The 13,186-nt window shown below is 36.2% G+C and overlaps 1 long non-coding RNA gene across 1 annotated transcript in view; it reads left to right on the top strand.

The window, feature by feature from the left end:
• LOC139828889 (uncharacterized) overlaps nt 1–13,186 on the top strand; it is a 449,358-nt gene that overhangs the window by 245,338 nt on the left and 190,834 nt on the right. The gene's annotated exons all lie outside the window — the stretch shown is intronic.

Genomic DNA, 13,186 nt, shown 5'->3' with positions numbered 1-13,186 from the left:
TAATGCAGTCAATTGTTATGAGATAGATGATGAGATTTTTCACATTTATTCTTATTAATGTCATCACTTTGGCATTCTGATCACTCATGAATTTTTCTTAGTTATTTTCTGTATTCCAAAATAAAATTTAATGTTATGTATTTTGGTTCAATCTGTATGTGGTGAAGTTTCAACCTAGTGAAACTCAATTAATATTGGTTCTGTTTGTATAGAGTACAGATTATTATTTCTTAAATGTGAAATCTTAAGGTGAGGCAGATTCTTTCAAAGTAGCACCTCCCTCTGATTTATGATCATTATGATTTGGTTATGATTCAGAAAAGAGATGTCCAAATGTTGATTTTGGATCAAAAACTGCGTGTGCTACAATAAATTTTTGGTCCTTTTTGCTCCAATATCGATAGGGTAAAGGAATTTGGCATCTTGTGTCAGTTTGGCTTGATGACTACAAAGTAATTGAAGATAAGGATAGTAGAATCAGTAGCTGGATTATAACACAATAAAACTTGGTATTGAAATATGTAAGTAGGAGAAACCCTGAATGTCTTTCAATACCAGCTGTAACTGACTATTGTGGTTGAACTATTTCTATTAATGGAAATAATCAGTGCCAAGTTGGTACCTTCTTGGTTGCTTGAGAAAGGTGCTTCCCCTCCTACCCTTAATCTCCAGCAGGTTTTATCTCCCTCTGTTTTCAAAAGCTTGAGAAAAATTGTAGTTCAGAGGCACCACAATTTCTTTTTTATTCATGGACCTTAAAAGCCTAATTATATAAAATAACTACTGGTAGTATCTCAGTGTGGAAGAAGATTAATAGGCCTTACTGGAAAGAACCCTTCTAATATATTGTTAAGCTTCTTGACAGTTGATCTGCCACTCATCTCTACGATATGTTTTTCTTTCTGTGCCAGTAAAATACAAATCCTCAGAAAAGGCCATTGATGATGGCTATAAGGCAAAAGATACAGAATGTGCTTAAGCTCTGATGTTCATCATTGTGATGAGTTGCCTGCAAGGTACAGCTAATGGTTAAGCAAATGCTCTGGTTTTATGTCTTTTAATATCTTTCTTCAGATAGTCATTTCCACAGAAGTTCAAAAGTGTCAACTTTCTAACAGGAAAAAATAACTTTCTATCTTAACAACCCTGAATCTTTATAAAGTACCTTTAGAGAAACATTTAGCATATTCTTTATTCACAGAAATTAATGATCTAGCGCTCCAATTCTCAGTGGTGCTCCTGGGCACAGGAAAGCATTTATGTATTTACTTTCACTTCAAAGTAAGATAACTCATTTTTAGCCTCACTGGGACAGTCTAAATACTCCTTATTTCATTAGAAAATTACTGTTGTCAACTTGTTGAAGAATATGTAAGTGACCACTATAGATAGCATATGTCTCCTTCAGTGAGAGAATAGATACCACAATTAAAAAATTTTTATAAAAGAAATGTCATGAAGATTACTTGTTTGCTTCTTCTAGCTGTTCACTATTGTATTCTGTTTCACAATTTACTTTTTCCTTTACTTCTGAAAAATACCAGTTTTCCTTCTAAATAACGGCCCCCACACTTCCCCCCCATTATTTTTTTTGGTGGGGCGAGGGGTTATTGGGGAGTTTATGTGGGTGGTAGGGAAGCAAATGTGGCCATGAAGAAGCAATTAGAAAACAGTTCAAAAGGTAAAGAAATCAAAGAGATTTCTTATTTATATGAATGAGATCCAATAATAAAAACTATAAACAGAGCTAGTCTATGCTTAAAATTAAAACAATACAAAAAGAACCACATGGAAAATGGGAAATCAAAGCTTGAACAATGCTTTTATTCAATATTTTTAAAGACTTGCTGGGAAAAAAAAAAAACGGCATCTCACACATCTGATAATAGCATATTCTGATTTGTCACGCATCTGAATGCACTGAAGAACTCTTTTTTGGTTGTTGGGGAAAATAGAAGAAATGAACAGAAGCTTGCAGTTTTCCTCGGGAATCTTAATTCAGGGAGAACAGTGTAGTTTGCAAGACACTAAACTTGTTTCAGCAGGTATTTTACTCCCATAACTTTGGTCAGGTAACATTACTGTAAATCTGGGCCTAGAAATACTGCAGAAACAAGACTTCCTATATCCTTATGAGATAGACCTACTTTATTTATCATCTCACTTTACAAACTGGGAAGTTGAAAACAGAGTATAAACACTTTATTGAGGACAACAGTGAGTCCCCAGACTAGGATTATAATTTAGGTGAACAATTAAGATCAGTGTTAGTCTTTTCATAATTGCTTGTGGCCAGCGTCTCACTCCAGGAGTGCTGCCTTCCTGCTTACCTGCCTGCTCGGTGGGCAAGGGCAGATGTTCAGGTGACAAATTGCCCTGGCAAGTGGTGGAGGGGAAGAAATTTCATTATTATTCCTGCAGTATTGTCAGAGGAACTTCAATTTGCTGTTGTCTAAGGAAGGCACGTCTCCTAGCTCTGTAATAAAATGGGCAAAGGATATTTGAAATGAGCCAGTTATATGTAATTTATTAATGCAAGTCAAAACTCCCTTCCCCTAATTTGTTTTTCACTTTGACATAAACAGGTAGCCTATGCAGATTCCAACTTTCTTGCAATTCAAGTAACTTGTACAATGGAAGAATAAGCCTCTTAACAAGATTGAATTTGCTATTGTGCAAGTTACAAGCTGAACAAACAGAGATCGGGCAAGTTTCTGTTCTTTCAGTTGCCTCCTTTAAAAAACAAATACCAGTTTAATATAAATGGAAATGAGGGCAACATTAGTGTGAACGTGAATCTTGCTCTATTGTAGCCTAATAATGAAAGCCACACTGTTCAGAGTCTAGATAAATGAAATAAAGTCATAGGGTGGCTTTGGGTCTTTTTTAATAAGCATACAAATCATCACTTTTAGTTAAGATTTTTATCCTTCTCCTTGCTCAATGTGATACTGGAAAAAAACATTATTTATGGAAAAGTAGGTATTTGTCTGAAAAAAAAGAAGGCGGCACATCACCCTCTTGAATGTTGTATAATTGTTTCTGGGAAAAAGATAAAAATGTGGCAATATATTTGAAAAGAAAATTTCTCAGCTGACTTCGTAAACTTTAATATTTATATAACCTTTAAGCAGTCAAGAAACTACGCCTAATGACAGCCTGCTAACAGCTTGACCTTTATTGAATGGAAGAATGGTAGCACAGTTACAAGAGTTTCATTTCAACAGCAACCTAATGCTGAATTTCTTTGGGCTATTAATGTACAGTAAGCACACTGAAATTCATCCTGAGCCAGGAAATGTATTATTTCTGTTAAATAAGTGCTGCAAAACTACAGAGTTTGATGGCTTAAAAAGCAATCAGCTTCAGATTTCTGAATTATATTTTGATGATTTTGCTCCTAATGAAATGTGAAGCGTCTTAAATTTTAAAAAATATTAAAAGGGCTACATACGCAAATTGGCTGTTGCAACATCCAAAAATCTTTGTTAATCAGCAGTTTGATAATTTGTATGTATGCAAAGTCGAAGTGTACTGTGTCATTTTTAATGTCTTTGATAGAAGAATCCATCATACTGTCATATCAGTTTGAAATAATTATCAAAGTGAGCTTGAAAGATTAAGATTAAATACTTGCAAAGTGCTTAAACTGAGATGTTTTTCTCAAATGTACATCAGAAGGACAAATAATATTTGAATTTCACTGTATTCCTTGTAGTGTAGGTTTGAAACATAGTGAAGCATCATTCCCAGTATGAAGCCAGTTTTAAGTAGCTATTGCTAGTTCGGGATGCCAGCACATAGGCACGGATCAAGATCTCTGTAGTTTACTAGACTGAAGTGTCAAGAATGTTATGAGGTGTAGGAATCAGATACAGAAACTGTTTGTATGGTTTGGGTTGGTGTTTGGGGCTTTTAATTGTTTGTTTGACGGGGTTGTGTTGCTCAAATACCTTATAATACATGGCTTTAGGGGCTTCAATAGCTTTGACAACTGCTTTTCCTGAGATCTATGGGAAATTTATTGTAATGGACAACCCTTTATTTTAAGGCATAACATAGTTAGGTCCTCCTCTGAAAAGACACTTTTGCAACAACGGGAACACCGTAATATTTTGATTGATGGAGTATTGTTCTGGTCTTCGTGGACGTGGTGACCGCAAAGCAGGACAGAGCAGGTCAGCTGCCTTACAGCAAAAGACTGAAAAGTCTGGAAGTCTTTACTTTGGAGGGAAGAAAAGCTGAGAGTACTTTAGAATAGAGATCTGCAAAATTACAGGGGCAGTCAGTAAGCTGAATATAGAATAGTTGTTGACTATTGTAACAGAACAACGCTGGATACTCAGTAACACCAGTAGGAGAACAGCCTAAAGCAGACAAGAAGAGGGGAGAAAAGCTTTCTTCAGTGGTAGATAAGATTAATGGTTCTGACTTTTGGAATTTGCTTTTCCCAGAGGCTGTGGAGGCAGACAGCATCAGCATGGTAAAAAAAAAATACTAGGTTTATGGACAACATGTATAAATGGATGCTAAAGAGACTGGGCAGGATTATTCCTGCTGGTCGTATTTATTGTTTGTATCCAAGACGGACTCCTGGACTGGGTAGAAAATTTCTCTGACTCAGATAATTTCTAACACTTGCATATTCCTCGAGTGTGATAATCAAAGTAGAGGTTCCCTCCATCTACTAGAATTTCTTAATTTACAATGTTCATAGTAAGAGTAGATTAAGTCACTGAAACAAATACCTCAACTGTTTCATAACAAAACTGTTAGAAAACTAACTTTTGAAATATCAGCACTTTCAGTCTTGAAGCTTGTAACTGTTTGCAAGGAAACTGGTCTCTACTGAATTATCTTTATAGTATCTCATATATCCTCTAGTTTTCATTTTGGGGAATAAAATCTCCTGAAGAGTACAGAATGGCATGACTTTCTGAAGTTGGGGATTTCCAAGTAGAAGAGCAAGGACCCCTGTGTAACTAAGGATGCTTATGAATGGTATGTTGTTCCTGTAATGAAGCAGCTGCATGCGCCCTGAGCAAGCATCTTGCTGGCTCTGAAGATCGCATGGGGAGTCCTGGCTAAGTCACCCTCTCGGCCTGGTTTGGAATTGGCAAGAGTGTCTGTTGGTACCTCAAGTCTCTTCTTGCTCACACTGAGAAAAAGGAGAAGCCAACTCTAGCTGAAAGTTGTCTGGATTGAATCAGGCTGGATGCAAAGTGATTTGGTATTATTTTAATTCTAAATCCTGCTTTATTGGGATACATTTGTCTTTCATATAAATCTTTGCAGAGAGCACTTTGAACAGCCTGTAAGAAACACATCAGTCTGTGTGATCTGAGTTGGCCAAACTTGGTTTCATTAAGATGCTCCACTCTTTTAGGATTAATAACTTTAAGAAAGGCAATGCTGCCGTTAGTTTGTTTTGTTACTTTATTTTGTGCTACCTATTTCATATAATTTAAAATGTTTAATACATTAGAAGGCCAAAATAAAATAATACATATTGCTTTTGCAATTGACCTGTCATTACTTTGGCTTGCATATATAGAATTCCAACATACAGCTAATGTGCAAGTTCTTGAGGAACTAATGACTACTTATACGAATAAATATTTACTAGGGTCAGAAGCAAAACTTTGTCACCATAATTCTAATTAAGATCCTTCATTTTGACTCACACATACTAACCCTGTGCTGATCTTGCTGTCTTCAGTGAAATGATGAGTGAATATGAAGACCTATTTTACATGCATTATATGCAGAGATTGAGCCAGTGGAAGGCATATATCTCCGTGTACTTATGTGCTTTAGAATGCTTTATGAAATTAAAAAAATAAAAAAAACCACACCAAACCCACAAAACACTCTTGCCAAAACCAAACAAAACACAGAAGCTGCCCCTGCTTCAGGTGATCCTGAAAATCCTGTTGAGATTCATACAGATTTTTAAACACTTAACAGTTGTGAAAAATCTTGACCTAAAGCCTCAGCTGACAAAGTCCTTAGGTTGGGAATATGTCATGTCATTTGTCAGTAAAGAGACAGGAATACTCCTACTGCTAAACAAATAAGAGTAACGAGAGAAAATGTGTGGTGAATAAGTTGCACAGCTAGAGCTGACATGACTTTAGCACATACAAAAATACTGAAAAAGTGACCTTTTTCATTCATGAAAAGTAGGATACAAATCACTGTCAGAACCAAATCGTGTGGATTTGGCATGCTTCCTACCACCACCTTGTAAATCTGTACACAGCTTAAATGTATATACAGCAGTTCAGTACTAAAAATACTGTAAAAGTTGCTTGTTATTTTTTCATATGTTAATTTAACTCAGGTCTTTTAAAGGTTTTTTATTCATTACTATATCGATACCTACAGTACCTTCAATTAGCCTTTGAAGACTCATCAACGGCTGTAATTGTAGTCTAAGATTACAATCCCATGTTTCCCTTTGGCAAAGTACAACTAGAGTTCTTTAAACTTCCCCTGTTGCTTATCCATGCCCAGAGGGAGGCTTCTCCCATCTTCATAATGTGGTCTTTTTCTGTGGAACCTAACATACAGGTTGCCTGGCATGCTCCTCATTGCAGAGATGAAATCTGACTCCTGGAATCCAGAAGTCAGCTTTATCTTCCTCTTCAGCATGCTTATTAAAATGAACTAGAGGTTAGTTCATTTTAAAGACCTGAAGAAGGATTATTAAGGAGCTGATTAAGTCAATTATGCTGCTTAGGGAGTCCTTTTTGCTGTGTTGTTGTTAGCCAGGAACCTTAATAGGACAATTAGGATTAATTAAAACCAGCCTGATTGATTAGGATATATAAACCTGCACGTGAGACACGGTTGTGTTTGTGGAGGCAGTGGATGCTGGGGTTTGTGTTTCTGAAAATGTTCTGTCTGCAGATATAAGAGTAGGTGGTTCTGAGGGTGATCAGTTTTGATCATGATGATTCCACATCAGTCACATCAGTGAAATTAAGTTTTCTGCATGTTCCTCTTGGGACTGATAGGACATGAGACTGACTGAATAACAAAACAGCAAATGAATTTTGCTGTAGATATGTGTAAAACAACATGTGTGGGGAAAAATTCTTAGCTTTGTCTGTAGAATGGTGTGCTTTAACCTGACTGTGACCACTCAGGACCAAGGAACAAAGACAGTTTTATGCAAATGGTAAGGTAAGAGCAGAACTCTAAAACTGGGCATTCTGCACTGCCTTTTGTAAGAGCCTCGATCTTTCAGTGGACATAAGCTCCTGAAATAGGTGGCTGAGTTGTCATCTGAAATCTGCATGCATAATGCCCATCAGACTGTGTCTTCTGGGTGTTTTTTAATGGATGATGTCCAATAAAATTTCAACACTTCTGTAACGGCTGTTTTAAACTGTGCCAATACCTTGGTTAATAGATGGAACCATATGCTCACATAACCCTGAGATCTTAACCTTTTGCAATGGGATACAATTGTCTGTATTCAGACATGTGATGGGAAAGACTGTGACTGGGAGATGTTCCATGGCTTTCTGTCCACTGTTGAAGGTAGTAGGGCGTGAAATCCCTTGTTCTTTCAAGGACCAAACAAGATTTCTTTTCATTTAAAGCACAACTCTGCTCTTGCCTGCGTTTCCCATAGTGATTAATTCTGGTAACTTGTGGAAACTTTTAATATCCAATGTCTTGCTCTGTCTCTTTGGAATGGCTTTCTTCTGAAGGAAACTGATCTACTGTGGAAAAAAGTTATCCAAGCAATATGCCTTAGAGCTTCTTCTGTTTTACTGCCAATGAACAGAAGCAGCTCCAGTATTTGTTCTGTTTCTTTATCCAAGACTTTCTCAGACATTGTCTATGTGCAAAAACATACAGAGGCTTCACTAGACATCAGCAAGGCTTTAATCAGCAACAGCATTTGGTGTTCTGAGCAGTTGGATCCTAGGCAAGTGTCATCAGTCAAAATTTCTTCAAGTGTTTCAAAAAACATTGTTATTTATTAATGATGGAGAAAATGAACTAATTTTTAAAACAATACTTATAAGCATCTCTTCACTTACTACACTGCTGAACTAGTGCATGTCTAGGTAAGTGTCTTATCTCAGGTTTTATTATTCCTATTATAGGAAGGATCCACTTGCAAGGCCTCTTATTACATTTTATTAAGGAATATCTTCAAATACTATACCACAGACGTCAGAGCTGAATCAGATTTTCATACTGTTATTTAAAAACATTCAGGTTTTTTACTTATATCTCATGCTGTTAGGAAGTATTGGAGGAATCCCTGTTTTCAATAAATGGCATTTAGCAAAATTTAGTGTTTAACTAAATAGCATATTATCCTGTGGCATGTACTGTCTGAAGTGTTTGACAGAGTCCTGGAGAGTCTCTTAATCTGTGGAGTTTCTGCTTTTAAAGATGTTGATAGGTAAGGAGAAAGGCAGCTAAGCAGGAGACAATGGTGTCACTGGGAAAAAAATCTTATACTCTTTTAATCCTGAAAAAAAATTTGTCTATGTCAGGGGCTAATACTCAGTAAGTCTCAGTAAGACTATCATAGCTCCATAATCTAAGAAGGCAAAACTAATCAACCACAAGGCTTTTTAAAATTTTTTTCTCTTCTAAATTAAATTGAAGTAAATCTTTGTAGAACCCGCACAACTGCACAGTATTTTTTTTTTTGGTCTACTTTCTAAAATGTTGTATTATTATGAGAAGTTCCTGTATATTGTCATGAAATGTCATAAATCCTTTTCAGGGATTGTAATTATGGTACTCTCTGGAAATAAGTAACCTTTTTTAAGTCTTTCTAAACTTCAAGTAAATCCAAATAATCAAATAAAATTTAAAAAAAGCTTAAGAACCCACATGTATATAGTATCCTGCTCCCAGTTTTCATTACTATTGCACAAAATGATTAAAGAAAGCTTTAGTACTTATTTAGCTTAATTTTTATATATATACACATATATATATTTAACAAGCCATCTATCATTTTCAGGACTTTATTTAGTCTTCAGCATACTCATCCAGCTTTTTGCATAAACAGTATCTGCCCTGAAACCTGAACTATTAGCAACTATAAATTCACATAATATAATACATATTAATAACTCAAGATTACCTCTTTTCACCAATAGGTGGTGGTGCTAGCTGTTTCTTTATCTGTTGCCTCTTGCAAACTTCAGTGGAACTAAACATTAAAATATCTACATGTTTCCAAGATAACAAATATTAAGCATGGGTTATCTGAGATACTGGGACCCAGACTGATTCCTCAGCAAAGAGGGAGGTAGGGAGGAATGCAGGCACACAAGAAATGCCTCAAATGCTCCTTTGAAGCATGAACTCTAATTGCTCCAAAGCTCCAGCAAGGGAAACATGGCCCTTGGCAGCCTGTGTTGTGCCAAGGGAACACAGGCCTGGGATGGGGTGAACAGTGTTATGGTGCTGGAGGAAGATACAGGAAATAATATTCAGTCAAGCTCTCCGGACTGCTTAGAAAGCAGCTCCCTCTGTTTTTCAGTTGTTGTTGCAATGTTTTCCATTAAGGAAATGACCTTCTGAAAATAATGTTATGTTATCTGGCCTCTCTCTTGGTTACCAGTTGACAGTTTATGAGATGGGGGCAGTAGGATCTGTGTGTGTGAAACGAATGGTTGAATTCTACGAAGTCAGTGGTCTGTGAATGGTTAAGAGACTGGGAAAGACGGGGCTCTTAGAGCAGAAAAAAAATCAACTTGACAGTAGGCAAGTTACTATGCAGAAAATATACTGGAGTAAAAGGGTATGTGACGTGTTGAGCACAGGAGAAAATGAGAGAGAGAGACATTCCTCACTTGAATTCTTTTGAGGGAGAAGAGGAGCTTTGTTCTTGGTTCAGTCTGTAAAAGTGTTTATTTGTCCCAGTTATATTATCAAGTCAGTAATATCACAACTATTAATAGAAGACAGGTTTGATATGTGCCACTTGGGCGTAGCTACAGGCCTTGCATTATAATAGGCAGTTTCAGTTAGTTATGAGTTCCGCTAAAAGAACAACCAGAAGTTCACACACTTCAAGTGAACTGAAGAAAAAACAAAATGCGCCTACAGTGAGGATTATGTTTTAAATGTTGTATAACCTTTGTTAGAACCTGTGATAATGTGACACAAGAATTCTTGATGTTAAGTAAAGCATTGGGAGCACAAGTACCACTGCATTCATCATCTGATTGTAGTTTGGTGTTTTTTCGTTTTGTGTTTTGTTTTGTTGTTGTTGTTTTATTTTTATTTTTTTCTTTTAATTTTTTTTTCTTTAGTCTTTTTCCTGGATCTCTGGCCTATTTGCTTGCTGGTTTTCCTGTGGACTGCTCTCACTGCAAGGAGTAAGATAACTCACGACTGGCAGCCAGCAGCTTGGAGTGAGAATTCTCATTTGTCACATTCTGCTGCCAGCTGCCAAGTGAGATATGCAAAACCTCCTATCAGAAAGTTCCACTATTGTCAGATTCTCTTGGCTGCTAATGTCTTTCGTTCTATTATTTTAGAAGGGAAAAAACCTTAGGTAAAATATTTGAGCTTATTTATTTGTCCTTTGGAAGAAAGGATAAAGAAAAAAAATGAAAAGATGGAATTTTATTAAAGATGAAATTAAAAACCACATTTTTAGCAGTTATGCTAGTTGGTAACAAGTCTTGAGTATGCATACAGACACTAATTACTGATGAGGTTCAAACATGCAATTTTCAGTGCCCAAGTATCTGAAAACCTGAGCTCATGTCTGACTGTTCTGAGCTGGGTTCATAAACTTGCTTAGATGTATTCCTGCTTTTCATGCTGCCACCTTATCTTCTATAAGTGCTTCTTTTATACCTGATACTGGACCTAAAGACTGACTTGTCTATACTTTTTTATGGAAATGACCAGATGTTGATTCTGTCTGGTTTTGGGTTTTGTTTTGTTGGTGGGTTTTTTTGTTTGGTTGTTTATTTGGTTTTTTGTGTGTGTGTGTGTTTTTGTTTGTTTGGTTGGTTGGTTTTCTATGGCTTCATCTTTCTGAAAGATTATTTCTTACTTTTAACATCAAGGTTTGCTCTTTTCCAAGTCTTTCTAGATGAGTGCTGTGCATTCATCCTGTCTCTTTGTCCTTAGGTAACTGTGTGATGTCCTTAAGTAACCATGATGCTGCAAAGATCTGCAACGTCACTTGAGCTTTGTCAGTGTTTGTATGATCTGTCTCATAATTTACTGGGAAACATCCTACAGATTTCACTGATTTCAGTCTTCTTGGGAGTGATTCCTGAGATCACTGATATCACTTTGTTAATCAGAATTACCTGCTGCTCAAAACAAAGCAATAAATTGAGCTGACAATGTGATACTAAGGCATCAACTCTTGAAGTTCTAATGAGAAGGAGAAATTCTTTTTTGCTTCACTAAACTGAGCATTTAAAGTTGTCAAAGAAAGATTTCTAGTAGTTGTTAAATCAGAATAACCTCTGGATGCAATTCCTGACTAAACCCTTACCAGATGACTTTCTGACAACCTCCTAATCTCAACAAAGTGTTGTTAACAGCATTAAAATAATCTGTTACCAACCCCATCTTTCACCCCTGCAATTCAAGGTGGGGCATTATCTATAAGGGCTTGAGAAAAAGCAGCAGTGAAGGAGAATTTGCAACATTGTAAAGTGGAATTGAGCACTAATGGTTGCGAAGATGGCAACCTAGGAGCAGTTGATGGCTTGAAGTGCACAAATCCCAAAGAAGTACGATATAGGCTGAAAAGGAGTGAAATATGGGGTCCTGACAGCACTTTTGTGGCTATAAGCATTGATAAGGAATGATGCATTGAACAAACTTGGATATGATGATTTTATAATATATCTTTACAAAACCATGATGTTTAACAGTTAAAGGATTATTTTTCTTACAAGCAGTTAAGTAAGAAATAACTGTTTGTACAAAACCAGCTCTCCATAACAAATGTGGACAACTAAACAATATCTATACATGTTTTTGGGAAGTTTGTTTTGATGTGGGGTTTTTTTTGGTTATTATTGGGGTTTGTTTATTTCTTTTGTTTAATTGGGAGAGGGATAAATATGTTTCTATATATACGGTTTGTACATATACCAGTGGAGTTGAGGGAGTGTATGCACACACATATGTAGGAGCATGGCTGAGTTGTGATTTTACACTTAAAGAAAATAAAAAATACTCGCCTTGAAACTCTCCAAAGATTTCTATTAAAATACTTCCATGAAAGATTATGGGTTTTTTTGATAATGCAACTGCTACTTTATATTCTGTTCTCTAACATGTGTTCAAGTGTTTTTCTTTATTACTTTCAAGTTTCTCTGTACTTAAGGTTATTAACTGCAGGACTTCACTTTGAGCCAGATTCTGGCACTTATAGTTTCATTGCAACACAATAATATCACCTCTGGCTTCAGAGGTTCTTGAGCTGCAATGGAGCCTGGGAGATTGTACCTGAGAAGAGTCATCATGTAGTTACCCAATTCTTAACTTCTTTCCCAGACGTAAGTTGTCAGTTGCTGTTGGATTTGAGGATTCGAGATACTACACTAGATGGACTTTGGTTTGTCTCAGTATGGTCATTCATTTTGTCATCTAAAAATTTATTCCTAAATATGCTTAGCTAAAAAAAAAACAATTACAGGGAGAGTAGCCGTACGTGGCCTGAGCAAAGTTAGAAAGGATCAGATTCTCAATACATAACATAATGTATACACGTTTCAGAAGTAATTAAGAAATATATGAAATTTTGCCACAAATTAGATTGGCCTGTGCTTTAAGGCTGTATAATATTTGCTGGAAGTTATAGTGTGTTAAATATAACAGTAAGTGTTGAATTGGCATCTGCTTCATAACTGCACTATTATACTGTTCTCTAAGCTTCACATGAATCTTCTGTGGAGTTAAAGAATATCATATCTGTGATGGCGTAATTTTGAAGAAATGCCATGGAAGTTAATGTAACCACTGCTTTTTCTCAAAAAACAGATGCAAAAGACAGCTATGCTCCTTTTATGAATTGGCATTGGCTTTACTCCCAAGCTCAGGTATACTTCACCATCTGAAATGAAGACACAATTTTTAATATGAGTAAGCTCAGAAAGGAGATTGACTGTATGTACAAGTGCAAGAGACTGTGAACATGAAAGCTTATCACAGACACATC

The sequence above is a fragment of the Patagioenas fasciata genome, chromosome 11, assembly GCF_037038585.1.
Source record: "Patagioenas fasciata isolate bPatFas1 chromosome 11, bPatFas1.hap1, whole genome shotgun sequence".
Classification (NCBI taxonomy): Eukaryota; Metazoa; Chordata; class Aves; order Columbiformes; family Columbidae; genus Patagioenas; species Patagioenas fasciata.
This window is presented reverse-complemented; position numbering and strand designations above follow the sequence as displayed.